Source organism: Cibotium barometz, chromosome 4 (assembly GCF_041138505.1).
Source record: "Cibotium barometz isolate CiBa-2024 chromosome 4, ASM4113850v1, whole genome shotgun sequence".
NCBI lineage: Eukaryota > Viridiplantae > Streptophyta > Polypodiopsida > Cyatheales > Cibotiaceae > Cibotium > Cibotium barometz.
The window spans coordinates 62,112,769-62,139,740 of NC_141049.1; the positions used below are offsets into that span (position 1 = coordinate 62,112,769).

Below are 26,972 nucleotides of genomic sequence, written 5' to 3' on the forward strand. Positions count from 1 at the left end.
CAATGAGTCTTCAAAGGTGTCTGCATGAAAGCGCTCAATAGCCCCACTAGAAAGCTCAAGTCTAATCTGGTGTTTAGCACCCAAATCAATGAACCAACAAGCTTCCGATACAAGGAGGCATCAACCTACTCACAAGAATCATTAAGATAAGTTTGGTATTCGGGTCCATCGGTAAAGAAATAGGCTTGCAGTTCTCCATCCCAAAGGTCTCCAACAACTCATGAACATACCGCTGCTGAGAAACAAAGAACCCCCTCTCGGTCTGCCCAATCTCCAATCCCAAGAGGAAATGGAGTAAGTCTAAGTCAGTCATCTCAAACTCCTTTGACAAGGCAGCCTTCGTCACAGCTATGTGCTCCACATGACCACCAGTGAGAATAAGATCATCAACATAAAGAATAATCAAAGTGACCATACCACGTTCTCAAAAGAGATACAAGTTAGGATCTGCAACTTAAAACCTTTCCATAGAAAGAAGGAATCAATCTTCTGATTCCAAGCCTTGGGAGCCTACTTAAGACCATACAAGGCCTTCCATAACCTGTAAACCATCCCCTTTGATCCCGGAACCTCAAAGCTTGGAGGTTGCTCAACATACACCTCCTCCTGCAAGTCACCATTAAGGAACATAGATTTTACCTCACGGCGGAGGTTCGGAGGCCTTAACTGGCCAACGGTCGAAAGGCCGGAACAACAACAAGGGCAAAGGGAAGGCTTCACCAGAGAAGTCTTCTGAGAAGAAGCTTGATCCAGAACGAGAGAAGCTGAAGGCCAAAAGATCTTGTAATGATTGTGGCGAGAAAGGCCACTACTGGTTCGCCATCCCCCCCCGCTGCCGCCTGCTCCCCCCCGCTGCCGCCTGTTCGCCATCCCCCCCCCGCTGCCGCCTGTTCGCCATCCCCCCCGCCTCTTCGCCTCCTCTCGCCCGCCTCCATTCAGCAGCGCCCCCCCCCCCTCCTTCTCGCGTTGTCGCCGCCCCCCCCCTCCCTCCTCTGTCGTGCTGCTTTTCACCCCTTGGGGGTTTTTTGATTTTTTCCCCTCATCGTCATCCGTCTTTCCGCCTCTTGGTGTGCAGCCCGCTTCTTGCAGGTTTTCCGCTTTCGCCTCGCCTTCGCTTGAGCTTCAGACTCTGATGGAGACTCCTCCCGCCTCGCCTCAGAGGGACTCTTCCGCAGCCCCCTCGCCCGCCCCCGAGGTCATCCCCATCAGGCTCTCTCTTTCGCCGGAAGAGGAAGCGAGCCTCACCGCAGAGGTGGAACGCCTTCAGGCTCACTCCACCATCTGCCGTATAGTCGGCACTCGCCCCAGCAGAGGGGAGATCAGGGATCTACTTCAGGCTCGCCTTCTTGCAGATGTGGGCAAGATCCTTGATGTACAGCTCTTGGGCCGGGGACATTATCAGATCGAGTTCGAGGCCGCCCAGAGCGTTGCCAAGGTCCTTGCCATGAGTCCTCTGGATATCAGGGGTGCTCGGGCTTTTTTCAGGCCTTGGCAGCATGGATTTGACCCAGCTGCGGCGGAGCAGGGAGAGCGCCTCTTCCATATTACAGTTTGTTTCCCTGGTCTCCGCCGGGAGTATCTTCCGCTCCTCTCCAGGCTCGGAGCATTGGTGGGCTCGGTTCTTGAGACGGGCCCCTCAGCAGCTTCAGTGGTGGCCAGAGCAGCGGGGCTACCTTCGGTCAGAGTGTTGGTATCTGACATCTCCTCCCTTCCTAAGGTCATTCAGCTACCTAGGATAGGGGGGGGGGTGGATAGATCAGAGAGTGGAGTTCTCGGGGCTCCCGAACCAGTGCTTCATTTGCAGGCAGGTCGGTCATTTGGCCAAGGCCTGCCCTCGCAGGAGACCTCGGCCCTCACCACAGCAGCAGGCCACGGATGGCCCGCCCACAGATTCGGCTCGGCAGGCTGCCTCAGGGACACCTGCTCAGGCCACAGAGACCTCGGAGTGGCAGCCTGGACAGGGGCGCCGTCGAGGGAGACAGTCACAGCAGCACGCCCAGGTACCGCTGCAGCAGCAGCCACAGTCTCAGCCTCACTGGGTTCCCGTGAGGAACAGATTTGCTCCCCTTCAGGAGGAGACCCCTGCAGCGACCGAGGACCAGGAGATGCCAGCTCCCCCTCCTTCACCTCCCCCACACCCATCCCCTCCCACCGCCTCGCTTCCACCATCGCCTCCTCCCGCCCCCGCTCCGGTCTCGGCAGCGGCTCCCTCTCCTCCTCCCTCGCCTCCCCCTCCTCCCCCTCCGCCCGCCTCGCCTTCCCGGGAGGTCCTGGCAGCTCCCTGGCGCTCACCTGCAGTCCGGAGGGCGCTGAGCACTGACCTCGCTCGAGCACCACAGAGGAGACCTATGCCGATTAGGGCCTCACGGATTTCATCTATCCGCAGTCGGCTGAGTCGCCTCGGCATTCGACAGCGCTCGGCGGCGTTTGATTATACCTTCACACGGCTTTTTGGAGCAGAGGGCCCCCATGAGCCAGCACCCATCCGAGTGCATGTAGTGATACCTCCGGCCCGCGGGGAGGAGGCACTAGACTCAGCGGTGGCCTTCTCGTTCCCTCTATGTGGACCTTGTGACCGGGAGTGGACTCTAGAGCTCGCTCTCAGCACGTTGAAGGCTCAGGCAGTTGAGTTTTCTCATCACATGAGCGATTTGGAGGTTACAGATGTGCTAGGCCGACTTTGGGAGTTGGCTCATTTTGTCTTGGATCCCGGGAGTGTGGATACATCCGGGATTCGGCATTTGGTCGTGCGCATAGTTGCAGATCTGGCACGCGACCCAGGATATGTGAGTATTCACGAGGTTACTATGTCAGAGCAGGAGGCAGTCGCCATGGGTCACAGCCACTGGCGTCTGATCCGGGATTCTTGCAGTACACCGGGTGGGCAGACTCGCAGCCGTTCGGATGGGGACTACTCTCCATCCAAGCCGCTTGCGAAGGCCCGCCGCACGGCTGAGACAGCACCCACCTCAGTATGACATCCATGAGGATCATCTCATGGAATGTACAGGGCCTTGGCGGAGCACACTTTATACGCTATCGAGGCTGCTTGAGGCAGGAGCTACAGAGATGCCTGGTTGGTGGCAGCATTGACATTCTGATGATGCAGGAGCACCACTTGGGTGAGAGCAGGATCCGGAGATATGGTTCGGTGATGCCTGGTAGATGGGACACTTTCTGGTCTGCAGGGTTTGGTCCTTTGGGTGGACAGGGAGGAGTATGCATGGTTATTGCAGATGCATGGTGGCAGGCCATTGTGGATCGAGGGATCATTGTGCCTGGTAGAGCACAGTATGTCATTCTGAGGATGCATGATGAGCTATTGGGTGTGCTCAACATCTATGCGCCCAATCATGCTAGTGCCAGAGCAGAGTTCTGGACTCAGGTTACAGATGCATTGCCAGAGGCCGCACATTGGTGTGTTGGGGGAGACTTCAACATGCTTGAGGACCCGGCAGATAGGGTGGGAGGCAGTCATGTTACAGTGCACGGCACGGAGCTTGCAGCTTGGGACCGGTTTTGTATGACACTGAGGATCACTGATGCATGGCAGCATGGGGCTTTCTCCCAGTCTCAGGACAGTCTCAGTTTCTCTCGGTCGGATCGCCGGCAGGGAGGGACTAATCTATCTCGGATTGATCGCTTTTATGTGGGCGATTGGTTGGGGGAGCGAGGGGGCTCCGTCGGCATTCTTGCTGGCACCTCATTTTCAGATCATGCGCCAGTTATACTGACTTTGGAGGAGGGGACACGGGAGCCCAGCTTGCAGTTGAGGATCCCAGAGAGGGTACTTGCAGACCCCAGTCTCGCTGAGGACATTGAGAGGATCTGGCATGATAGTCAGTGCTCTGACCAGGATGCAGCGGGCCAGTGTGCCCAGGGACTCATTGATCTTAGCTCTTTTCTACACGCTGCAGCTTTGACACGACTGGGAGAGATTCGCGAGCGGGAGCAACGGCTGAGACGCAGCCTTGCTTCGCTACAGCGCCTTCAGGAGCAGCAGCCTGCATGTGAGTGGGTGGCGTCCCAGCTGAGCCAGGCACGCCAGGAGGTTAGAGAGGCAGAGGAGCAGAGACATGAGTTTTACTATCGTCGTCAGGCCTCTCAGTGGACACAGCTTGGTGATAGAGTGACTGGGGAGTTTTTTGAGATCACTGGACCCCGTCATGCGCGAGCAGGGGTTCGCCAGCTTGGTAGACCGGATGGATCGATAGCTACTGAGCTCGGGGAGATCAGAGCCATTGCCACTGCTTTTTATCGTGACTTGCTTTCAGCGGAGCCAGCCACTGAGGATCGAGATGTATGCAGACAGACTGTGTGGGCCCATGTGCAGAGGAGGGTCACAGACCATATGCGCACAGTTCTAGGTGCGCCTTTGTCAGAGATTGAGCTTGCCGAGGCCTTGAGGGTCCTGCCGCGACATAGTTGCCCAGGGGAGGACGGACTGACGCCGGCCTTTTTTATGCGCTATTGGGACCTTTTGGGGCCAGGCCTCCGCAGGGGCTTTCAGCATGTTTTGGACACTGGGGTGATGCCGCAGAGCTTTTCCGAGGGCTTGATCTATCTTATCCCCAAGGGAGAGGGAGTATCAGATGATATTCGGCATTGGAGGCCTATTACGATCCTCAATACTGTCTACAAGGTCTTGGCAAAGGCCTTGAGTTTGAGGATCCAGCCCTTCCTGGGGGAGTTGATTCATGCTACTCAGACAGGATTTGTCAAGGAGCGCAGTATCCTTGACAACATCTTTACTTTCTGGGAGGCGACGGCCCGAGCTAGGTTTCTTGGCGAGGACTTGGTCGTGATGCTTCTCGATTTTGAGAAGGCATACGATAGAGTTGATTGGGGATTCTTAGAGGGCACTATGCTACGCCTGGGCTTTGAGCCAGGATGGATCAGAGGGGTGGCAGCTTTGTACTCCACAGCTCGCAGCCAGGTGCTGATTGCAGGAGGTCGGGGGCCGAGTTTTGAGCTGACCAGATCAGTCCGTCAGGGGTGTCCTCTCGCCCCTTTCCTTTTTCTCTTCTTTGCGGAGGCTATGAGTATGTATTTGACGGCAGAGGAGGTTGGTTTGAGAGGACTTCAGCTCCCAGTCCGGGGGGAGGATTTGCTTGATGCTGAGTTTGCAGACGACACGGGCTTATTTTTGCATGGCCAAGAGGCCAATCTTATTCGGGCAGAGCAGTCGCTCCAGGTCTTTAGTGCAGCTTCGGGAGCATTGATCAATTGGCGCAAGACAGTGGCCTTTTGGATCAGTAGTGCTCCCACTCCGGCATGGAGTCCGGACCCCGGCTTTAGATGGATTCCTCCCGGCACAGCAGTGCGGTACTTGGGATGCCAGATCGGCCTCGATTTGTCATCTGAGCAGCAGATTGCCCCGCTTCTTCTGAGCATTCGGAAGAAGCTATTGTATTGGAGTACAGCTCGACTATCCTTGGCTGGGAGGGTGGTGGTGGCAAATCAGGTGCTGTTAGCGACTATGTGGTACATTACGTCTTGCTGGATTTTCTCGAGCTCTTGCATCAGCCAGGTACAGAGGCTGATCAGGAACTTTCTGTGGTCTGGGCGGGACGGTCAGCCAGCTCGGGCAAAGGTTGCATGGGCAGTTATTACACTTCCGCTGGCTCAGGGCGGTTTGGGCATTATAGATCCAGTCGATCAGAGTAGAGCCTTATTGGGGAAGCTTATTGTTCGGGGGCTGCTTCCAAGCGCTGAGCCTTGGAAAGAGCTCCTCTTGCAGCGACTGCAGGCCCGGGCGCCTCCTGCAGGGGGTACTTGGGCACCAGAGATTCGCTGGATATTCATAGAGATGAGGAGGACAGGCCTCAGTAGAGGATGGGAGGACAGATTTGCTTTGAGTATCCTGAGAGCTTGGGAGCTGCTGAGACCGGGGCTCTCTCAGCGGCCTCCGTCTTGTGTTGAGGAGCGGGCCAGGCAGCCGCTTATCTGGAGCCCAGCGGTTCGTACAGAGCAGGGTCATATGCTGGGTTCTCGGCCTCGTTTAGCCTGGGGACCTTTAGCCGGCAGGCCCAGCTCGTAGTTTTGGAGACTGGCAGGCTTTCTGCAGTCTACCAGAGGAGACCCAGGTGGAGAGGCTGAGCCACTTCAGAGGGGGGTTGATTATGAGGGATGATATTCAGGAGGCACTTACAGAGGAGTGGTTCACACCTCTCGAGCCAGTGGCCCCACGGTGGATGGGAGCCTTTACACAGTTGGAGATCCTGATTGCTGTCAGAGCTAGCACTGAGGACGGCAGATGCCTCTATTATGAGATTCAGGATGAGGGCCGACTCCAGAGAGTGGAGGTGGAGTCGCCTTTGGTTGCAGAGTGCACCTTTCAGAGGATTCGGGTAGTGGCTGCCGCTTCTCGGAAGTGGCATATTGACCCCGACCCTGCTGACGTGCTCCCGGATTGGCGTATATGGGCATATGCAGCGCGCCCCTTGGCCCGGCTACAGTGGGACCCCGGAGAGTACGAGTGGCATGATCCTTATGCATCCCTTGAGGCCACAGAGATCACATTTTTCCAGTATACTGTTCGGCTGGGACGGCATATTTTGACGGCGAGGAGGACGGTTTCTCCAGCGGCAGCGGGGCATTGGCGATTGCAGGGACTATCACAGGAGTTCCTGGAGGATTTTTGGGCTCGGCTTTGGGCTAGTCGACAGGCCCGCAGGATCTCGGCTTTTCAGTGGCTGGTCGCCCACAGGGGCTCAGCAGTTGGCACTTGGCTTGTTTACAGCGGTCTTCCGGCGGCCTGCGTCCGATGCGGCCACCCTATGGAGACACAGAGACATTGCCTTTGGGACTGCCCTCAGGCACAGCAGATTTGGCTGCGGATGCTGCGTATTCTAGCCCCCCTCTCTCCAGAGGGTATGTTTACGTGGGGTGCCGCTGCTTGGTCGACTTCGTCAGGGCCTGCTATGGGCTATGAGATGGAGCAGGGCAGTCAGGCCATCAGATTTATTAGGGGCCAGCCTCGCCTGGTTCCGGCACCGGATTTCTCGTCCGCCAGCTGGACACAGGAGAGGGATCTACGATGGGAGCTCCTCAGCAGCCTCACCATCTGGTTCACCTGGAGGGCCCGGTGCTTCACGGCCTTTGAGGGGAGATTAGAGCCACCAGCAGAGACTGTTCGGGGGATTTGGCAGGAGTTGATCCACACCCTGCGAGGACAGTACGACCGCATCGGATGAGGCGATTTTACGGCGCCAGGCCTTCCATACCACTTGGCGCTGTGGTCCGTTCTACACCCTTCACACGGGATCCCCCCGTTGGCACTACAGGCCACCTGTTTGGCTCTTTCCCCCCCCCCGTGTATGATTTAGCCGCTCAGTCCGTTAGACTGATGCTTGTATTTTGCAACACCCAGGGAGAGTCTCCCGGGCTGCCTTGATGTATTCACTGCTCTTCTCTCTGTTAGGAGCAGGAGAGATCTCTTTTGTAGCCCTACGGGCGTTTTTTTTACATAACTAATGAAAGGATCTTTTCTCGGAAAAAAAAAGAAAGGCCACTACTGGAGGAAGTGCCCTAAGCGGACCGTAAAGAGTGCTGATTCCTCAGCCTCAGCTGCAAAGACTCCGGCATTTGTGCACTTAGAGATGGTGGGCTCCGATGCTTCATCATCTTCGAGCGAGGAGGCAGTTGGCTTCACCGCGAAGGATACCCGGGAATGGATTCTCGACAGTGGTGCTTCCAGGCACATGACTCCATCCCATGACTTCTTTCTGGATCTGAAACGGCAGTCAGGTCGTATCTTTATTGGCGATAACTCCACTATTCCGATACATAGTGAGGGCCGGATGGAGATTATTCCCGACGGCAAGGGGGGCAAGCATGCTTCCCGTGTTCTTTATGTCCCTGCTCTGGGTTTTCATCTTCTGTCAATGCATGAGGTATGCAAGACTGGCTTTCGGGTGGAATTTGAGGAGCATTCAGTTGCTCTAAGGGACCGTGAGACAGGCAAAGTTGTTTGGGAAGGCGGTGTGGAGAATGGCATCTACAAGCTCTCTGCACTCTCCTCATTGACAGGTTCTCAGGTCGGAGATTTGTGGCACTTTTGTTTTGGCCACTTAAATGTGGATGCTTTGAGGCGCGCCTTCCGGGACCAGATGGTGGTTGGCTTGCCAGATGTTGGTAGTAGGCAAGGACGTTGCAGCTCTTGCATACGTGGTAAGCAACACAGGGAATCCTTTCCGAGGCTTCCAGGCGGGCTTTGAAACCATTGGAGTTGATTCACACTGACTTGTGTGGACCTCAACAGATACCATCTTTGGGAGGATCTCTCTATTTCATGCTGCTTGTTGATGATTGTACCAGATTCACGTGGGTCTACTTTCTTTCCCAAAAGGACCAGGCTTTTGCTCGGTTCAAGGATTGGCACGTGATGGTGGAGAAAGAGTCTGGATATCACGTTAAGACTCTCAGGGCTGATAAAGGAGGTGAATTCTCCTCGACTTTATTTTTCAGGTTTTGTGCAAATCATGGCATCAAAAGGGAATTGCCCAATACCGGATCGCCTTCGGAGAATGGAGTTGTTGAACGAAAGAAGAGGACTGTGGTGGAGATGGCGAGGACCATGCTGGAGCATCGTGATCTTCTTCGTCCACTTTGGGGTGAGGCTATGGCAACGGCTGTCCAATACCATTAACCGCTCTCCGACGACTTCTGTACCCCATATGACTCCATTTGAGGCATATTTTGGCAGGAAACCCGATGTCTCGCACTTCCGTGTCTTTGGGAGTGACGCATATGTACATATTCCGAAGAAGCAGAGGGGGAAGCTTGACTCCAAGTCCCGCAAGCTGGTATTTGTGGGGTATAACTCTCTTTCCAAGGGATACAAGTTGTATGATCCAGAGAGGAACGAGATTGTTGTCAGCCGGGATGTGGTCTTTGACGAGCATGTTCCAGCATCCATTGTCGAGGAGCCGCCACTTCTTGGAGATCCAAAGGAGTCTAATAATGATTCCCATTCTTTCATTCCAGTTGATCCACCTCAGTCATCACAGGAGGTTGAGCCCGCAGCTGGAGTTGAGCCCCCGCGACCACAGGAGGCTCCACGATCTGTTCGAGTACCTAGGTGGTTGTTAGACACCCTTCGGGAGTCAGGTGTCACGGAGCTACCCTCCGAGTGGACCACAGACGACAGCCCTCAAAGATCACATCGAGTCCGAGATAAAAGCAACACGGCGGAGCTTCTTCAGGTGAACTATGCTTTGATGTCTCGTATCATGCGGGATAAAGAGCCCACTTCCGTAAGGAAAGCCCTTTCACAAGATACTTGGAGGAAAGCCATGCAGGTGGAACTTGATGCCATCGAGAAGAACAACACTTGGGAGTTGGTACCGAGGCCGTCGAAGCGGTCTGTCATTGGTGTCAAATGGGTCTTTAAGACCAAATATGCGTCTGATGGGTCGGTGGACAAACACAAAGCCAGACTTGTGGCTAAAGGTTATGCTCAGCGGCCAGGCATCGACTACGAGGATACCTTTGCACCAACAGCGCGGATGTCCACGATTCGGACCGTTCTTGCCCTTGCTTCTTCTCAGAGGTGGCCCGTGTATCAAATGGATGTAAACTCTGCGTTCCTTAATGGTGACCTGCAGGAGGAGGTGTACGTTGAGCAGCCTCCAAGATTTATTGTTCCAAGATCGGAAGGGATGGTTTACAGGTTACATAAGGCCTTGTATGGTCTTAAGCAGGCTCCCAGGGCTTGGAATCAGAAGATTGATTACTTCTTTATTCGGATTGGATTTCAGAGATCGGTTGCAGATCCAAACCTGTATCTCTTTCGAGAACGCGGCATGGTCACACTTATCATCCTTTATGTGGATGATCTCATTCTCACCGGCGGTCATGTGGAGCACATTGGAGTGACGAAGGCTGCCTTGTCAAAGGAGTTTGAGATGACCGACTTAGGCTTACTCCACTTCTTTTTGGGATTGGAGATCTGGCAGACCCAGAGGGGGTTTTTCGTCTCTCAGCAGCGGTATGTTCATGAGTTGCTTGAGGCCTTTGGCATGGAGAACTGCAAGCCTATTACTTCGCCGATGGACCCGAACACAAAGTTAACCGTTACTGATCCTTGTGAGCCAGTTGATGCCTCGCAGTACCGGAAGTTGGTTGGTTCATTGATCTGGTTGCTGAACACCAGATTGGACTTGAGCTTCTCCATGGGGCTGTTGAGCTCTTTTATGCAGACGCCATTGAAGTCTCATTGGGACGCAGGATTGTCGATCTTGCGGTATCTGCAGAGTACGAAGGATTTGGGACTCTTTTACACAGGAGGGAATGGAGTCAAGCTCCAAGGTTGGAGTGACTCAGATTGGGGAGGAGATCCAGACACGAGGAGATCTACTTCAGGATACAGTTTTACCCTCGGCTCAAGAGCAGTTTCTTGGAGCAGCAAGAGGCAGCCAACTATTGCCCTTTCTTCGACAGAGGCAGAGTATCGGGCTGCTTGTGGTGCTGCTTGTGAGGTTGTATGGCTGCAGAGAGCCCACAGTCATCCAGTGCAATAACCAGAGTTGTATAGCTATTGCTCGGAACCCGGTTTTCCATGCCCGGACCAAGCATATAGAGATACAGTATCACTTTGTACGTGAGAAGATCTTGGCTAGTGACATCTTGCTACTTTATTGTTCGACGGAGGACAATGCGGCGGACCTCTTCAGGAAGTCTCTACCTCAGGCTACGCTTGGGTTGGTTTCACAGCCAAGAGCTGAGAGGGGGTGTTAGAAGTCATCTCCTGTCTGTATTCATACACCACGGCCTCTGTTGTGGGTGTGCCCGCCCTGTATAAGGTGTTTTATCATTTTTCCACACTCCCCGTATTTTTTCCTATTTTTTCCCATTTTTCCTAGTGGTGGGGAGGGTTGCCAGAGGGTGCCAGGAGCACTCCAGTGCTGGGCCATTGCACACAGGTCAGTCGTGGGCTACTGGACAGCTGGTCGACTGTACTTTCTCAATCGTGGGCATCACTCTGCTGGCCGACTGCATTTATGCAGTCGTGGACATTATTCAGCAGTCGTGGGCACTTTATATGATGGCCAATTGCTCTCCCAGGGATGTATATAAAGGCCCCTTGCCCCCACCACTTCCTCATTCAGTTTTCTCGGGATCTTATGTATAGAGAAGAGTTTACACACCTATCTCTCTGTGTTTCTTGTGCTGTTTATTTTCTGCAATCTACTTGCTCTTGTCTACCCAAGTTTGGTTATCATTTCCGCTGCATATTCTGACATAGCTCCGTGACACCTGACTCCCGAAGGGTGTCTAACAACCACCTAGGTACTCGAACAGATCGTGGAGCCTCCTGTCTCCAGCTGCGGGCTCAACCTCCTGTGATGACTGAGCTGGATCAACTGGAATGATAGTTTGGGAATCATCATCAGACTCCTCTGGATCTCCAAGAAGTGGCGGCTCCTCGATAGTGGATGCTAGAACATGCTCGTCAAAAACCACATCCGGGCTGACAACAATCTCGTTCCTATCTGGATCATACAACCTGTATCCCTTGGAAAGAGAGTTATACCCCACAAATACCAACTTGCGGGACTTGGAGTCAAGCTTCCCCCTCCGCTTCTTCAGAATATGTACATATGCGTCACTCCCAAAGACACGGAAGTGTGAGACATCAGGTTTCCTGCCAAAGTATGCCTCAAATGGAGTCATGTGGGGTACTGAAGTCGTCGGAGATCGGTTAATGGTATGGACAGCCGTTGCCACAGCCTCACCCCAAAGTGGACGAGGAAGATCACGATGCTCCAGCATGGTCCTCGCCATCTCCACCACAGTCCTGTTCTTGCGTTCAACAACGCCATTCTCCGAAGGTGATCCAGTATTGGCCAGTTCTCTTTTGATGCCATGATCTGCACAAAATCTGAGAAATACAGTCGAGGAGAATTCACCTCCTTTATCAGCCCTGAGAGTCTTAACCTGAAATCCAGACTCTTTCTCCACCATCACGTGCCAATCCTTGAACCGTGCAAAAGTTTGGTCCTTCTGGGAAAGAAAGTAGACCCACGTGAATCTGGTACAATCATCAACGAGCAGCATAAAGTAGAGAGATCCTCCCAAAGATGGTATCTGCTGAGGTCCACACAAGTCAGTGTGAATCAACTCCAATGGTTTCGAAGCCCGCCTGGAAGCTTGCTTCGGAAAGGATTCCCTGTGCTGCTTACCACGTATGCAAGAACTGCAACGCCCTTGCCTACTACCAACATCTGGCAAGCCAACCACCATCTGGTCCCAGAAAGCTCGCCTCAATGCATCCACATTTAAGTGGCCAAAACGAAAGTGCCACAAATCTCCGACCTGAGAATCTGTTAATGAGGAGATTGCAGAGAGCTTGTAGATACCATTCTCCACACCGCCTTCCCAAACAACCTGGCCAGTCTCACGGTCCCTTAGAGCAACTGAATGCTCCTCAAATTCCACCCGAAAGCCAGTCTTGCATACCTCATGCACTGACAGAAGATGAAAACCCAGAGCAGGGACATAAAGAACACCGGAAGCATGCTTGCCCCCCTTGCCGTCGGGAATAATCTCCATCCGGCCCTCACTATGTATCGGAATAGTGGAGTTATCGCCAATAAAGATGCGACCTGACTGCCGTTTCAGATCCAGAAAGAAGTCACGGGATATAGTCATGTGCCTGGAAGCACCAGTGTCTCGAGAATCCATTCTCGGGTATCCTTCGCGGTGAAGCCAACTGCCTCCTCGCTCGAAGATGATGAAGCATCGGAGTCCCCTATCTCCAAGTGCACAAATGCCGGAGTCTTTGCAGCTGAGGCTGAGGAATCAGCGTTCTTCCCTGTCCGCTTAGGGCACTTCCTCCAGTAGTAGCCTTTCTCACCACAATCATTACAAGATCTTTCAGCCTTCAGCTTCTCTCGTTCTGAATCAGGCTTCTTCTAAGAAGACTTCTCCAGTGAAGCCTTCCCTTTGCCCTTGTTGTTGTTCGGGCCTTTCGACCGTTGGCCAGTTAAGGCCTCCAAACCTCCGCCGTGAGGTGGGTTCGTGAAACGTTGCTCCTGGTCCAAGACCATTGGCACAAGCTCCTCCCAAGTAATGGTACTGAGCCTGCCACTCGTGATCAACGAGGAATAGAAAGCGGAATACTGACCAGGCAAGTGGGAAAGCAAAGTGATGGCCATATCTTTAGATGATATCTCTTTCCTAGCTTGTAGGACTTCCTGCTGAAGGACCTGCAGCTTGTTGATGTGTTCCCGCATCGTCGAAGACTTTGCAGGGTTCATAACCGACATCTGCACTTCGAAGGAGATCCGCTTCATGGGGGATACCCTGTTATACAAAGAAGCCAAGTGCTCCCATATGCCTCTTGCCAGCGTCATGTGCTTCACATGATTGATCACTTGTGGTGTGCAATTGAGGAAAATAAACGACCGGACCCTGGCGTTGACACGATCCCACATGTGTGCCTGTGCCTCGTGGTCCTTCCTCGTCGACAGTAACTCCCCTTCCTCAGCTTCCGGCCGTGGAACCCCGATGATGATAAAATCAGCAAGGTCATATGACTCCAGCACCGACTCCATCATGACCTTCCAGATGCCGTAATTGGACCCGTCCAACTGACGATCCACTGGGAACCTGGGGAGAGTCGGAATCTTCACGTGCTTCTCAGCCATCTCTAGTAAATCTGCCATCGCGGAGAGTAACCTGAAAGGGTGGGTGGGTGGGAAAAAAAATCTGTAAACCTGCAAGTGGCTGTCCAGCACCTTAGCCCGCCTTCCTCTTGCACCTTCTCTTCCCGTACAGCCCAAAAAAGTCCACCAATCAGCAGCCTAACGCTCCCCCTCTTGCTCAGAAAAACTCCCAAGATCTATCTCGAGCCTAGGGCTCTGATACCATGTCAGAATATGCAACGAAAATGATAACCAAACTTGGGTAGACAAGAGCAAGTAGACTGCAGAAAATAAACAGAACAAGAAACACAGAGAGATAGGTCTGTAAACTCTTCTCTATACACAAGATCCCAAGAAAACTGAATGAGGAAGTGGTGGGGGCAAGGGGCCTATTTATATGCCCCTGGGAGAGCAGTCGGCCAGCACAAACGATGCCCACGACTGTGTGAATGCAGTTGGCCAGCAGAAAAGATGCCCACGACTATGTGAATGCAGTCGGCAGCAGTCCAGAAGCCTACGCATCATCTGTGTGCAGTCGGCCAGCCACAAGACTGCTGTTGGGACAGTCGGCCAGCCCTGGAGTGCTCCTGCCAACCTCTGGCATCCCTCCCCACCACTAGAAAAAATGGGAAAAATAGGGAAAAATACGGGAGTGACGAAAAATGATAAAACACCTTATACAGGGCAAGCACACCCACAACAGAGGCCCTGGTGTATAAATATAGACAGGAGATGACTTCTAACAGAATCCACTCCCGAGTATCCCTGGCGGTGAGACCAACTGCCTCCCTCCTGCTCGAAGAAGATGAAGCATCTGCGTCTATTATCTCAAAGTGCACAAAAGCTGGAGTCTTTGCAACTGCAGCTGAAGAATCAGCACTTTTCTCGGTACTCAATGAGGACACTTCCTCCAATAGGCCACAATGGTTACAGGTCCGCTCGGCCTTCAAAGCATCACGCTCTAAGTCGGGCTTCTTCTCAAAAGACTTCTCCGATGAAGACTTCCGTCTGGTTACCTCAGATAGGGGCTGCATTGACCTCCTTACAGGCTACAAGACGGTGGCCAAAGATCTCCCCAGTGAGGACTACAATTAGATGACCTTCTAGAATGCGTTAATCTCCTTTGCAGGCTGCTGTGAATGGCTGCCGAACATGATGCATGTGCTCGACGACTAGAAGATAAGAAAAATGTTGAATATTTGCACCTATTTGTAGGGCCGGGGCTTCATTCGTGTAGGCCAACTGGAGTGTAGGGCTGGCCGACCAAGAAAATATGGGTGGGATTTATCCCCTTTTTGTCAGAATGCACAGCGGAAATGAAGACAACTTCTGTAGAGAGCAATACATAGATGCAAGAGAGAGAGAGAAGCTAGTGTAACTCTGCTATATACACCAATAAAATCCCAGAATGTACAATGAATAGTGTGGGGGGGCATGGGGCCATTTTATATGGCCCCAGGCTGCTGGTCGGCCAGCACTAACACAGCCGACAGCAGCCCACGACCTGTCCCAGCCAAGTCGGCCAGCAAATGGGCAGTCAGCCAGTATATCTGCAGTCGGCCAAGGCAACACATCAAGTCCGGTCAGAGAACATCAGTTGGCCAGCAAATGAAGGTAGCCAACAGCCCTCCCACACCCAGAAAGAAATGGGAAAAATACATGGAAGTGAGGAAAAATGGGGACACACCAAAACTGGGCAGGCACACCCACAACAGAGGCCCTAACATAGTGTACAGACAGGAGATGACTCCCAACATTTCTGTGCTGACTTGACTGGGGCTCATGGCCCCTGGCTCTTGGGCCTTGGCCTATGGCCAGTGCGGGCTCCCCACAGCCATTCTACACTTGTCCAATAGCCTCTACATAGTCTTTTGACAAGATCTATGTGTCCTGTATTCCAGTTATCTACCATGTATATTGCTATACAATGATTACAATGCTCAAAACTCTGATTTCGACTCCTAAACCCTAGCATTAATGCTTACAATACACGAAACAAGAAGTTGACTCGCTATCTCAAGACCTGTGTGTACTGCACATTGGAGCTGCATTACTGTTGATCCAACACATGCCTATGCTACTCTAGGACCTGACAGGGACCTGACAGTGGACATTGTAAAACTGGCTCTGGATGCTTGAGTCTCACTTTGGCCCATCCTTAAATAGGTGCATATATGCTGGTCAGCCAGTCTAGGGTTGGTGTCGTGGGCAACACACATCCCCGTATTTGACATGGCAATTCTAATTGGCTTCTTGGGCGCCTGATCTGTTCCAATCTTGCCCCTAGGCCTACTAATGCTGAGATCGTGTCCATGTGCCATTTTAAAAAATATATCCATAACTTATGCACAGCTGAGACATGATGATTTGAGATAACCAAGAACAATGGGCACATACCTGATTTGTTTGACTTTCCATGTTGCAATTCCAAAAGGCATCCCCCTGAAGAATGCCGTCTGCTATATTTTCAGTCTTAAGTGGCTGGGTTTCTTTGGGATCATCTTTTATTAAAAGTTGATCCATGACTGCTTGCTGGCTCTGATGGTCAGTGTCCTGTTCTTGTTGTTCTTGCTGCCACTGTGTTTGCTTTTCATTTGTTCTGCCGTTCTGCTTTCGCTGAGGGGGTCTCATTGTGTCAGATGAAAGTGGAATTGCAGATGGCAAAGGCAACTGTTGCTGCCGTGTTGCAAATTGGACTTGTAGCCTCTGTAACTGGAGGAGTTGTTGAAAGACTTGTTGCTTTGTTTTTGCAGGCAAGCACGGCACATTCTGCATCCCCGCACCCGGTACAAGGCTATGGACGGGATGATTAACCTGCACAACCAGAAGACACATCTAAGGCACTTACTGTCACCAATAAGAGAAAATTCTACTCAACTACAGCTTCCCCATTGGTTGGTGTCTCCAGTCTCTATTGCCCTTCTGATGAATTGTTTTCTCTTGCTACATGGATGTTGCTGTAAAAATTCCACTAACTAATGTTAACGATGATTTTGCAACTCACGGATTTTGCTAATGCACATTGATCCTCTTGGATCCTATAGCCTTTATCATATGTGCATATTTTCGCTCCCATTAATACGTCCTGTCTTCACATTATCAAAAATATTCATCGTAAAGATCAAGATTTTCTAGTCATATGCCTCAGCTTCTACTCCAAAGGCAATGAATGAACCATGTAACAGAACATCATGCACCCATAAGCCCTAGGTTCTACTCTAGACTCTAAAGTCATTGAATGAACCCCATGACAGTCAAGCCCTAGCTTGTACAAAGCCATGGAATGAGCCACATCGATCGGGAGTCATGCACCCATGACTAAAATTCATAAGCCCAGCTTCTGCCATTGAAAGAGCCACATCAGCAGAAAGTCGTGCACCCATGAATAGAAGTTGTACGCCCTAGCTTCTGCTGCAAAGACATCAAATAAGCCACATCCACGGGGTGTCACACAGCCTATGTGCCCACCATCAATCACATTTTGTGAAGCCAACCAGCACCTTTGATTGCAGTGTATGGGCACTCACCACTTTACACACAACAATTCAGGCTACATCTTTGACTGCTTACTAGAGGGCCACCTATATCGACAGCCAGGGGAGGCTGGATATGTGATGGGCACTCCAACTCCAACCTATCAACACTTGACAATCCCACCTTGAAACCTTTCACATTCACAAAAGAACAAAGGGGCCACCCTTTGCCCAATATTTTTCCCTTTCTCCTGTGTATGAAGGAGTCACCAAGCTCAAAAGCCACCATTCTACTCGGCCTAGCCACCAATTCATGCCCGTGCATTGGGTAGGCACAGTCTTGTATTTAGGTTATGTAAGTCAAGGGCCCTAGCTTCTGCTGCAAAGCCATTGGAGAAGATGCATACATGGGGAGTCATGCAACCATGACATGGATGGAGAACTGTGCAATCATGATCCTGTGCTGAAAACCCTTAGCTTCTGTGCAGATGCATGAATCATTAATAGTATCTGTACTTACCAAATAACTGCCACCATCTTCGGCATGCGGCAAACCAGCAGGGACCTGACCCCTTACAGATGCAGTCTCGTGACAACTTGAAGCAGTGGCAGATGCAGGGTCCCTCATATCACAGCCCCAGAGGCAAGCAAGCTCAACTGCAGAGGGGCAGCCTGTGAAGCAGTCAATGGCACGGCAGTCATGACCTTGATGGGCATGTCCTTTGCACTGCTGGCACAGAGAGACATTGTCCATCAGGCAACGCACCACAGCGGGCTGGGAGCCGCAACTGTTGCAGAGAAGGGTTCGTAAGTGGCGCCGCGAGAGGGCGTTGGCCGCATGGACACGGCAATCGCAGGACAGACATAGCCGGGCAACATCTGCTCTGCAGAAAACAGTGGAAAGCACTTCCGAGCAGAAATCACATGCAACCTCCATAGCCTTCATGAGGATCGGTCTTCCAAACCCTAAATATTCACAGCACCTCAGCAGAGAGCCTACAGCTGCTACTCTCTCTTTCTTCTCTTTCACAGCACAGAACCTGCACAAAACCCTGCTTCTCTCTTCTCTTTTCTACACAGCCTGCCATAATTCCTCGTTCTCTCGGCTTCAACGATTTCTCAACCAATTTCTGTAAGCTTTCCCGCAAAATAAAGGTCGGTAGTGTTCTGTGCTCTTCTTTGGTTGGGCAAGGCAGAAAAAGGAGATGGGTAGACAAGAGGACTGGCCTACTGTACAATCCACACCTGAGCGTTAATCTGCAGTCGGTAGAACCTTTTTGGCACAGTGCGTGTTATTTTCCTGGTTAAAGAAAAGTGAGTTGCCCTGAAAAGTGCAAAAAGTGCAGCCTACAGGACGGTTATCGAAGCTGACGTGGCTCCCGCCAGCCTCGCCGGCGGCGATACAAAGGGTGCGCCGCCAGAAAGGGTACCATTGGTTTCCTAAGGCTAAGGGTACTACTGCTCAAAAAAAAACCCTAAAAATTAGACAAATGCAGGGTCTCCAAAAAAACAACATTAAAAAAATATTTCTCAGGATAAATATATTAGTTAAATATTAATGCCCAAAAAAATCTCTCGTGTATGTCGTGAAACCCATCATTCGCATGAAGCACTCTTTCCGTGTATAACTCTGATGTTATCTTTAAAATCTTCTGTTTTTAAGAATTTTCTTATGAGAGCTAAATCCCCAAAGGTTTCTCTGTGTTGTGAACTGACAATCTCTCTCTCTCTCTCTCTCTCTCTCTCACACACACACACATACATACACTGTAATATAGTCACTATCTTGCATGTAGTATCACTTTGCATGGCTTCAATGGATCTCCCACATGCAAGGAACAAGATTCAAAAAACTAACAATGACAGATTTAGCCAATACTTGAAGTACATCAAATACTTTTGTCTTGGGGTAAATATTTTATATATGGAACTCATTATACCAATTTCATTCCTTTTTTTTAAAATCAAACACCATTTTCCTTTATGAGCCCTCCGAGTTTCAGAATTTCTTGTTGATCACAAAAGCAATCTAACCCGCACAAGTTTTCCTGTGTGATGTAAATATTACTCAATTTCGTTATTAATAAATATCATCTCCCTTGCATTACAAAAAAAATGTTAGCAAAAGGGAATTTGAGGGCTAAAGCATGAGAAAAAGCAACATAATCATGGCAAATCAAGCTTTCCAAAAGTGTTTTTCTTTTTTAGGGTGATGATGTGTCACGTGGGCTTGCATTGCTATAAGATACATGCAGTAACCCTTATTTTTTATTTTTTTAAAGTGATGATGTGGCACTGATGCCACGTGACACGTAATCTTAAATGTTTTCAAGTTTTTTGGGTGATGATGTGGCACACTCAACCTTAATTATTATTTTTTACTTTTTTCCAAGAATTGTGTGTGTGTGTGTGTGTGTGTGAAAACTTTCTCCAATGGAGGGGGTGTTCAAAATTCTAGGGGCCTCAAGGAAATTTAAAGGACCTACAAGGGTACTTTTTTAGGGATTGAGGGGGGTGGTTTTTAGACATGGGTTATTTGGGCATGCACCTATGTTACCATGTGTAGAGAATCATGTGTAGAGAATGTCCACATACGAGCATCGTTGTGTGCATGTGTGGTGTGCATGTAGATGCATGTGCATGTTTTTTATTTTTGATTTTTGTCCTTTTTAGTTTTGTTTTAGGTTTCAAGTTTTTAAGTATGCCTGGGTATGTATAATTAATAGGAAGTGATATGTTACATATGTACAATGGGGTTTTAAGGTTTTGGCTTACTGTGTGGAGAGTCATTTGCCCATCCACGATGAAATTCTTGACATCAAGCCACTCGCTTGATATATACTTGATTAAGCTTTGTCTTTCCAGTTCCAAGCTAACATGTCGTAGTGTGGTGCACTTGAGTGTTATGGCATCGTGTGTGGTGATCTTTTTGAGCCTTAGGGTTTCTTGCAGTGCCACGTGCATGGCACTCTTTGGGGTTTGGCACCATGGGTGGCTCTTCTTTGATGGGAATAGGGATGGGTAAGGCCATTGCATATGGGCAAGGTACTACATCCATGGACTCCTTTGACTTCTCTAAGGGCATATGAATTAAGGTGGAACGCACTGCTCTCCATTCTTCCTTAATCTTTGGGATTGGAGTTATAGGCATAGGTTTTAGTCTCCACTCCATATTTGTTATAGCATTTGATGGCATGGTTACAAAGGCTTGTGGTGTAGGTTTTCTTAACTTTGGAACCCAAATATAGGGGTTCTCTTTTATAGAAGTTATGTGCTTCTAATAGCCTCGCTAAGACCCAACAAAATGTCATCTTCTACTAAGCTCAAGCTCGCATTTAAGGCCCTTCCTCTAACTCTCCTTGACTTTGGAGGTTGAAATGTGGTCCATGAGGTTCTTTTAGTACCCAAACAAAAGGGTTGCCTTGATCTTGTAATGTCTTAATGGCGGGGCTCGAGGTTTGGGTAATGCACTTGACAGATCTCCACTAGGCTTTTGGCTAAATGGTGGCTTTCAGGTTTTAACTTGGGTATCGCGTACTTTCTTTGGCTAGCCAGGGAACTCTTAGGAACCCACTCCTTTGTGACCTCCCTAAAGGGCTATTAAGGTTGAGGTTTGGTGGGTGGCCTTTGTGTTCATCAAACAATAAGGTTTTGGATCTCCATAATGGTGGTTGATATAAAGGCAAAAGGTAAAGAGAATGATGCAGGGAGAGGGAGAGCTTGAGTTACTTGTACGTGACAAACACACACACACACAAGAGAGAGAAAGACACAAGAGAGAGATGGATGACTGAATTTTCTTCTATCTTCTTCTCTTCTCTACAACCATTAACATAAAGAGATAAGAAAACATACTATAAGGGAAAGTACTCTCCTAATGTAACATACAATGGTCAGTTCGTAGTGTGAGCCCAACTATATAAGATGGCGCTATAACTATGCCATCCTCTAGTAATCCAAACATGGCTCTCACATAGCATGTCGTCCACTAGCAGCATATCAACTATAATCTCACCAAACCGTGCTAGTGATATAAGTGCGGATGCTATCACCTAGGCGGATCATTAATGTCTACACAGCACACTAGTTAAGCTCGATATCTCAACACTCCCCCTCGAGCTTAACTCCACACATTGTACTCCAAGTAAGATCCTAAACTTGCAAAGCTTCTCTGCAGTACACTAAGTGCCTTCGTGAAGATATCAGCCACTTGATCCTCTGTGCTGATATATAATAGATCTACATTACCTAACTAGAACATTCTCCCTCATAAAGTGATAATGTACCTCAATGTGCTTTGTTCTAGTATGGTATATTGGGTTACTGGCTATCTATATACTACTCTTGTTGTCATAATAAATGAAATAGACCCTATCCACCACCATGGGCTCACCCATATCACCCCAGTAGCTTCTGAAACCAAGCTATCTCACAAGATACCATAGTACTCTACCTCTGTACTCAAAAAGGCACCCTTCAACTATTTCTTGTTGGTCTAACTCACAACAACACTCCTAAAAGAAGACATAAAGCCACTAGTAGATCTCCTATCTACAACACTACTAACCTGATCAGCATCTGTGTACCCAAGTAGTTGTATCACTGTGCCAACTCAACTGTGGACTTTATGTATCTAAGAATCCATCTAGCCACATCTAAGAATCGATCTAGCCACATCTAAGTGTGGCTTCCTGGGGGCCTATATAAACTAACTCACAAGTCTAACAGTATAGCTCAAATCTGGCCTAGCAAATGATCTTATAGATCAACAAGCTACCGACTATGCGTCTGTAAATAGTGAGGTCCTCCAAAAGCTCGCTTGTATCTACGAAAAATCTTTTTGTACTCCAATGGCACTGAAATAGGCTTATAGCCTTTCATACCATACTTGGACATGTCTAAGCTAGGATACTGCTTTTGTTGGCAACAAAATGCCATGGGGTGATCTCAACACCTCTATGTCTAAGAAATACCACAACTCACCCAAGTCCTTCATCTCAAACTTCTGCTTCAAAAGCCTCTTAACATCATGTATGTCAGCATCACTATCACTAGTTATAATTAATTCATCCACATACATGACTAATAGCATGATCCCTCTATCTATCTGTTTCACATAAAGTAAAAAATATGCATTGGATATCTAAAATCCAATGGTAACAAGATACTCCTGGATCTTGTTTGACCATGCTTTGGGTGCTTTCTTCAAGCTATATAATGCTTTGCATAACTTGCACCCAAAATATGGGTGTATCACTCTCAAAACCTAGTGGTTGCATCATGTTTACTTCTTCTTGTTGCAAATCCCCATGCAAGAAAGCATTCTCTTTACATCCATTTGATGTAAAGAGACCAACCCTTCATTGTAGCCACCATAGCAATGATAGCTCTCACGGAAGCCATTCTTACAACAAATCGGTCTAAATCTCTTCTCATAATCAATGTCATAGGTCGCACATAACCCTTGGTCAACCAATCTTGCCTTATACTTGATCACTAATCCATCTGAGTTGTGCTTAACCTTATACACCCACTTACATCCAATTTCCTTATTTTCCTTAAGCAAAGGCATTAACTCCCATGTTACACTTGCATCCAAAGCTACCATCTCCTCATCCATAGCATTTCTCATTTTTTATTTCCAAGTGCCTACTCAAAACAAGGGGGCTCCAACTCCTATATTGCTTTCACCATGTAAGCATAATTATGGGATCCAATTCCTATATTGCTTTCACCATGTATGCATAAGATAGACTATATATCCATCATATCTCAAATCTATCAAGAGGGCCCTCATAGACCTGCATACACCTAGATCACTGAAAGGTTCCTCAAAATAGACTTGGTTTTCCTTACACCAAGAGTAACCAAGCCAAGCTCCTCATCAAGGCTCTACCTGGGAGCCACTAGATTCAGCATCCACATATGAGTGACATGATGACAATCAAGCACAAAGGGTTGATCTACCTTTTCCTTCCCTTTACATGATACACGTATACCTACATCTGTTCTCAACCTACCTAACCATGGACTAACACTAGATCCATTGCTAGAGGACTTTGTAGGTCCCCTAAGCACTTTTGAGATTACTCCTCTACATGTGGAACAACATCATTACTTCTTACATTGGCATCTTCTGTTGCCTTTATCATCACTGGTCTATATCAGCTACTCATTGGCATCTTCTGTTGCCTTTATCACACTGGTCTATATCAGCTACTCATTACATCAAAGATAACATCTCTTCTTGCTCACATCGCATGAGTGGTAGGGTTGTAACATCTATAATCTTTATGCTCCAAAGCCTAACCAATGAAGATGTATTTATCTTCCTTTGGGTCCAACTTTGTTCTCACTTCATCAAGAACATGCACATATGAAATACACTTAAATACTTTCAAGTGAGACACATCTAGTTTTATGCTTGTAAACTTCTGTTCAAGCATCATACCATGAACAATTGTAGTCAGGGTCCTCTTCATAATGTAAATAGCAGTTGCTACTACTCTGCCCAAAAAATAATCTAGCATATTCTTTTCAAATATCAAGGCACGTGCCACTTCTATAATGTGTCTATTTTTCCTTGCTTTGCAATACCATTTTTTCTGCGGAGTGTACCTACATGTGAACTGTCTCTTGATTCCCTACTTTCTCAAGAAATCATTTAACTCATTGGATAACAACTCTCTCCCATCATTTGATCTTAGGCATTTTATCTACATACTTTTTTCTTTCTTGACCAAGGCTTTAGATCTTTGAAGATGAGCAAACACCTCACTTTTCTCCTTCTTGAAATAAACCCACACTTTACTAGTGTGATCATCATTGATAAATGTAACATAATACCTGAAACTTGTAATTGATGTAGTCTTGGTCGATCCCTTATGCATCCGAATGTATAATATCCAATGGCCTTCCACTAACATGCTTTTCATGTGAGAAATCTATTGGAAGCTCACGGTTGGCCCTCTATTAAAAATTAACTTGAAAGAAATACTCAAGCTCAAAAAAGATGAAAGCTATATATGCGACACAAGAATGGGTTAAATCTCCCCCACCATGAGAGTGGCTCACGTCCTCTTCACGGTGTATTTAAATATATTTCCTTGTACAAAAAGCAAGAGCCAAAAATACATGTAGCCAAAAATATAGATCTCCACATTGGGCTTGTATAAGCCTAAATACAAAAATGTGAACACTCTAAGGTTCACTCATAAAATAAAACTAATGTATATCAAAATGTTGCACACTAATGTGCACATAAAATATCACTACCACTGTCAAATAAATAATCGCCTCGCGCCATGCGTTAATAGATTTTCGTCGAAGCAAGCCCAATGGATCCATGCACATCCTGCACACTAACCCTACCACACTGATCTGCACTGACATTCACAATATAAGCTCAAAATATGTGACAAATTGGAGGTGATTAGTCTTGCTTGCGCATAAAATAAATATCCATCAAATAAATCCATAAATTCCAAATAATGTGAATAATTCCAACATTCCTCCTTGGTGAAAAGCAACTGTCCTTAGTTGCTAAACAATGCAATACCTCAAAGTCGGTACCTTTGCATATTTATTAAAATTTGTGCAATACCTCAATTCGGTGAACTTTGCACGAAAGCAAATAGAAATTCAAAAAATCCATCACAGAGATTCATAATATGAAAACCTTGACCTTTGCACGGAAAAATAACCTTGTGTGATATCTCAAATCGGTGACCTTCACACATACCAATGCCAAATACCAAAAGAAACTGTCAATCATGTGATACCTCAAATTGGTGACCTTCACAGACATCAATATCGAATACCAAAATAAACTGCCCATCGTGTGATACCTCAAATTGGTGACCTTCACACGATTACACCGATCTCAATTACCAAGTGTAAAATTCACTGCAACTATCTGTGAAAGGAGTCGATCATGGTAGAGTGTGTAGCAAGGGCATGGTTTGGAATCCATTGAGAATCTTCTACAGGATAATTCTTGTACTTAACCAAATATCTGACATAAACATTGCCATTGCGAGTTGTAGTTTGCTCACGATCAAGAATTACTTCTGGAACTAAAATTTTTGTATAAGCCTCTAGGAGGGGTGGGTCATCATAAATGGGGATAGAAGGTGGTGTACTTTTAAAGGGTCTAAGTAGACTAATGTGAAAGGAATTATGAATATTCTAATGGTCAGGAAGGGACAAACGATAAGCATTGTCATTGATCTTAGCAGTTACTCTAAAAGGCCAATAAAATTGTATAGATAATTGGCTAGATGTTTCTCAATAGACTCTAACCTCCAACCTTTAATTTGCTATCCCCAACACCTAAGGTCTTACGACTTACAACAAAATAAAGTAAAAATAAGATGAATGCATTCCATCTAAAATAATTACCCTTTATATAAAGAAATCATGTGTGTGTGTGTGTGTGTGAAAATGTACGTATTAAAAATATTTAGACTAAACATATATACATATATATGGATAAGAAATCGTAACTATAACTATGATGCATGAAAACAGTTTTAATGAATAATTGGGGAACACGGGAAGCAGTTATTGTATATGCAAAAAAATTATGAATATGTGAATGAGTCTAAACATTCTAATCAATACGTATTGTTATAGTAAATATAGTATGATAGGAAAAAAATCATAGTTAGAAAGTTGTCTATTTAGCATCATCATATTATGAGAAAACAATAAGTTACATATGCTCAACAGGGGTTAGCTGTGAGCTATGTGCATTATTGCATTCGCATTATTAAAGATGAAGTTTCTAGATCTCAATAAGCACAAATGAGCCATTTCATTTTTTTTTCTCGAATAGAAGATATGAAAAGTTTGTCCTATTATCATGACCACTTTTAATTTAGAGTTGTTTCAAGCTAGCAAAACTAGTTGTTTTTAGAGTTGTTTAACCTCTTTTGTTATCTAAAAGAGTCGCTTAGTTTGTTAAACATAAAGATTTAAACACAAATGATTGTTCTTTATGCAAGTGTAATTAATTAACAATAAGAATATATATATATATATGTGCGTGTAGAAAATACATATGAAGTGTATTATCATATATATATATATATATATATATATATATATATATATATATATATATATGTATGTATGTATGTATGTATGTATGTATGTATGTATGTATGTATGTATGTATGCATGTATGTATGTATGTATGTATGTATGTATGTATATGGATAGTGAAAATAATCAAATTAAATAGTAATACTAGATATCATATATTTATATATACACAAGAAATATTTGAATGTATATGCATGTATAAAATAATATTTGAATGTATATGCATGTATAAAATAATATGTACTGAATATTATATCAATGAATGGAAAGCCAAAAAAATACGTCACAAGTAGAATACTTGGATTAGTAGTTGAATTTGGAATTACCCATATGTTGATTATAATGTGAGCACAAATTTGCTTTATAATTGGCAAATCAATACGCCAAATACCTTTGAATGTTGAAGCAAGTAGAATGTGGAAACGACTATTTGTTCGATAATGTTGGCTTGTTGTCACTTTGGGATGAATTATGATCACATCTCTTTGCATTTGTCTCTCAGGAGACACCCACATTGGTGTGTGGGGAGGTGTGGAGTCGCGGGGCGCGCTGCCTGTCCGCGTCCGCGTCCGCCAGGGTTGTAATCGCGCTGCCGTCCAAAACCATCGCTTGTTGTGAGGGTTCTTGCTGCTGGTTGGGGTTGCTGCCGGCGCTTGTTGGCGGTGCCAGCTGTATTGGATGCACCTTATGCTTGGGGTTGTTTTCGGTGCTTGTTGGCGGTCGGTAGTCGGTGTGTTCTCCGGTG

General features: G+C 47.5%; 1 pseudogene across 1 annotated transcript in view; it reads right to left on the minus strand.

Annotated features, from left to right (window-relative positions):
- The window catches only part of LOC147639477 (zinc finger protein CONSTANS-LIKE 9-like), a 29,696-nt pseudogene extending 11,158 nt beyond the window's left edge, over positions 1 to 18,538 (minus strand). Inside the window, exons 1-2 of the transcript XR_015264950.1 lie at positions 17,643 to 18,538; positions 16,047 to 16,463 (exon numbers count right to left, since the gene is read on the minus strand). The product of XR_015264950.1 is annotated as a zinc finger protein CONSTANS-LIKE 9-like (transcript). The remainder of the gene's footprint in view (positions 1 to 16,046; positions 16,464 to 17,642) is intronic.
- Between the last annotated feature and the right edge of the window lie 8,434 nt (positions 18,539 to 26,972).